We start from the raw sequence: 3,965 nt of genomic DNA, 5'->3' as shown, positions 1-3,965 counted from the left end.
TTTTTGATTGGGTTGTCTGGTTTTTGATATTGAGTTGTATAAGCATAACAAATTTTTAAATAACAGTTCTATTGACATATAATTCACATACAATACATTCACCCATTTAAAGTATACAATTCAATGGTTTTTAGTATATTCACAGAGTTGTGCAATTACACAATACATGGTCTTTTGTGACTGGCTTTTCTTACTTAGCGTGTTTTCAAGTTTCATCTGTGTTGTAGCATTATACTTAATTTTTAAAGTGATCCATTCACTTCTCTACTCACTGGAATCTGGCTTCTGAATCCACCTCTTTATTAAAATGACTCATGTAGGTCACAAGTAATTTCCTCATTATACAGTCTAGTGGACTGTATAATGTAAGACTGTAAGGCTGTAAGGCTTTCCTTTCCCTACTCCCATATCTCAGGCTTCATTTCAACCTCATTCAGCACAAATACGGGTTGAGTGTTCACTAAATGCCAATTTTTACTGGCATCACTCACTTCCTTCTCTCTGACATGCTCCTTCCTTAAATTCCACACCTCATGCTCATTTGCCTGTTTCTCTGTCTAGACCTTCTCTGTCTGCTTCCTTGGTTCTCCCTTCCCCTCTCCTTTGGCTTCTCTTTGGCCTTTGTCCCCTCCTTTGATGTTCTTCCAGTGATATCCAGCAGACTGGTATCCTCCATGATCAGGCCCTCAATCTGACACAACCCTCAGTCAGGTTGTATCTTCAACCCTAACCTCTGTTTCTCCACCTGCCTGCTAGACCTTTCTCCCTGGGTGTTGCACGGGTGCCTCACATTCCATGCTAGATGGAATCTCTCCTCTGCATAACCCAGCACTCCTCTTAAGCCACTTAAATTCTGCCTTATACTCTTTCATTCAACAAAATTATTTACTCGAGGCCTGTGTCACAACCGTGCTCCACCAGATCATTGGTCAGGCCAAGAATCATCCTAGCTTGATCCCCCTCTTCGTATTTATTGGAGCAGGAGGTACTGGAGGAGCACTGTATGTCTGGAGCCTGGCATTGTTCAACCCAGATGTCAGTTGGGACAGAAAGAATAACCCAGAACCCTGGAACAAAGTGGGCTCCAATGATTAATACAAGTTCTACCCAGTGAATGTAGATTACAGCAAAGTGAAGAAAGAAGGTCCAGACTTCTAAATGAAACATTTCACTATAAAGCTGCTTAGAATGAAGGTCTTCCAGAAGCCATCTGCACAATTTTGCACTTGACCAGGAAATAGTTCCCCTCTCAATGCGTGATTATGTTGGTGTATTGTGTTGGGGTTTACACTGATTAATAAATAATCTGAAACTTAAAAAAAAAAAAAGTTACTGAGAATCTGTTGCTGTTGGAAGTACTAAAGACATGTTAGAAAAGAAAACAAAGTCCCTTTTCTCCAAGAGCTTCCCCTCTAGGGAGAGAGCCAGGTGGTCAACCATGAACCTGCAATATGGCTGGTGGTGATGAGTTCCTTAAAACAATTAGAACAGGGTAAAGGGATCAAAAGTGACAGTGGGCTGTGCTGGCTATTCTCTGCTTACTGTCCCTCCCTCCCATACAATTCACCCATCGTCCTCCCTCTCAGCCCTGTTCCATGCCCCAGGGACTGGCCTACAAGGCTTCTTTCACCCAAGCTCCCTCACCCTCTGCCTTCCTATTGGCTTAGGCAGAAAGAGGAGATGAGAGAATGGGGGGCAGTGGTGTGGCAGTAAGTGTTTAGCAACCAGCTCTCCAAGGAAAAGCAACCTGATTTGTAGCATTTGCCCATTTCTGTGGTGTAAATACTCCACCTTGAGAGATTTCAAACAGCCATCTTGATGTCGGAGTTGGAAAGAGATGCTTACCGTGGGCCCTGATGAACCAGGATAAGCCAGTTTCAACACACCATTGGTGGGAGGAGAGGGAATGTCTTCTCAGCTTCCTCTTGTCCTCGGTCCCGGCAGGGGCTGCATCCCTTCAGGACTGCAGCTCTAGACAACAGTGCCTCTTAGGCCACTCCAGCTCTAACGAGATGCTGAGACTCCCATTCCCTCCTCCTACCTCTTCAGGTCTGGGATTGGGAACAGCCTCTCAGTGAAGCTGGTCCCTGGGTTCCTCACTATCCCTAGTTTCCTTTCCCTACTCCCAGCTCTTCATTAATGTTCTTCAAAATCCTTGTGGAATGTACCTTCTGTTTCCCGTGGGACCCGGACTCATACAGGAGGGTTGTCTTTTTCCGTAGAGTGCACAGGAAGGCCTTTCTGATACTGTAACACTGAAGCACAGAATGAGGGTGTGGGAAGTGATTTGTGTGTTGATCCTGCCACCTCCTCTCCAGTTTCCCCATCCCCATGCCTGGTAACCATTTCTCTTGTATTTGATTTCTAGCAGTGCCAATCTCAGTTCTTTGCATGTATCCAAAAAAACATTTGTTGAATTGTACCAAAACAGGGCCATCTATTGCTTTTCTTCTGCTCTCTAAAAAGTGTTCCTTGTTCCTATGAATCTCACTAATGCTCTTTCATTCTTCATTTGAATCTTCTATTGGGTCCATGCCCAGTGAGCCAGTGCTAACAGAAGCTGGTATGAAATCCTCCTACAAAAATTACAGTCCTCAAAAGAAAAAAAAAAAACAAAAAACACCACAGTCCTCTTATAAAAATTGCTGGATTTGAGACCACAGTAGATAATTTACATAGGTTGAGAAGATGAATTCAAAAGCCATTAAATCTAAGCCTGTGAAATAAAAATCAGCAGAGTTTGCTACAATTGTACTTAAACTCAACATGAAGGCCAAATGGTAACATAGCATTCTGAAGTTACACCACTTTATACAGCAATACCACCAGTGTTCATGCTGCCTGGTGGGCCTGGTCTGAGAACATAACGTTCCTGCTGTGGTTCTGCACTCCCCTCCCCGCCGGCTGTTAACCCCCTGTGCCAAGGTAGGCTGGCTTCATGAGACCCATTGTGTCCACACCCACTTCACCCACCAAGTGGACCTCTTTCATCATGTCAACCAGCCTATCTGCAGAGGTATCAGCTTGGCAGGGAGAATGAACTCTTTGTGGAGAAGATTAGGATTAGGGCTGGGATTTGGGTTGAGGTTTGTGAAGGTTAATTTTATGTGTCAACTTGGCTGGGCCATGGTGGGCCAGATATGTGATTAAACATTACTCTGAATGTGTCTGTGTCTGTAAGGGTGTTTTTGTTTATTTATATAATTTTTTATTTGTTTTATTTATTTATTTTTGACTGCATTGGGTCTTCGTTGCTGCGTGCAGGCTTTCTCTAGTTGCGTCGAGCAGGGGCTACTCTTCATTGTGGTGCATGGGCTTCTCATTGTGGTCGTTTCTCTTGTTGTGGAGCACAGGCTCTAGGAGTGCAGGCTTCAATAGTTGCAGCACATGGGCCTTAGAGCATGTGGGCTTCAGTAGTTGCAGCATGTAGGCTCAGTTGTTGTGGCTCGTGGGCTCTAGAGCACAGACTCAGTAGTTGTGGCGCACAGGCTTAGTTGCTCCGTGGCATGTGGGATCTTCCTGGACCAGGAATGCAACCCGTGCCCCCTGCATTGGCAGGCAGATTCTTAACCACTGTGCCACGAGGGAAGTCCCAGTGAGGGTGTTTTTGCATGAGATTAATGTTTAAAGCAGTGACTTTGAGTGAAACAGATTGCCCTCCATACTGTGGGTGGGCCTCATCCAATCAGTTGACAGTCTAAATAGAATAAGACTGACCTTTCCTGAGCAAGAGGGAATTCTGCCAGCAGACAACCTTTGGACTTGACCTGCAACACCAGCTCTTCCTGCAGATGTTGGACTTGCCATCCTCCATAATCATGTAAGCCAATTCCTGAAAATACATCTTTCTTTATATATACACATCTAATTGGTTCTGTTTCTCTGGAGAACCTGACTAATACAAGGTTGGAGTTGTGACTGGATTTAGGGTTAAAGTTAAGGTTAACATTAGGGCAGTGTTACAG

General features: G+C 44.4%; 1 pseudogene across 1 annotated transcript; it reads left to right on the top strand.

The window, feature by feature from the left end:
* Positions 1 to 795: 795 nt before the first annotated feature.
* On the top strand, positions 796 to 1,158 carry LOC309819609 (cytochrome c oxidase subunit NDUFA4-like; annotated as a pseudogene). Its single transcript has one exon. The product of its transcript is annotated as a cytochrome c oxidase subunit NDUFA4-like (transcript).
* The last annotated feature ends 2,807 nt before the right edge of the window (positions 1,159 to 3,965 follow it).

This window comes from Grampus griseus (assembly GCF_964374135.1).
Source record: "Grampus griseus genome assembly, chromosome: 1".
Taxonomy (NCBI): Eukaryota; Metazoa; Chordata; class Mammalia; order Artiodactyla; family Delphinidae; genus Grampus; species Grampus griseus.
The sequence above is the reverse complement of the archived record's forward strand: the minus strand, read 5'-3'. Positions and strand labels throughout refer to the sequence as shown.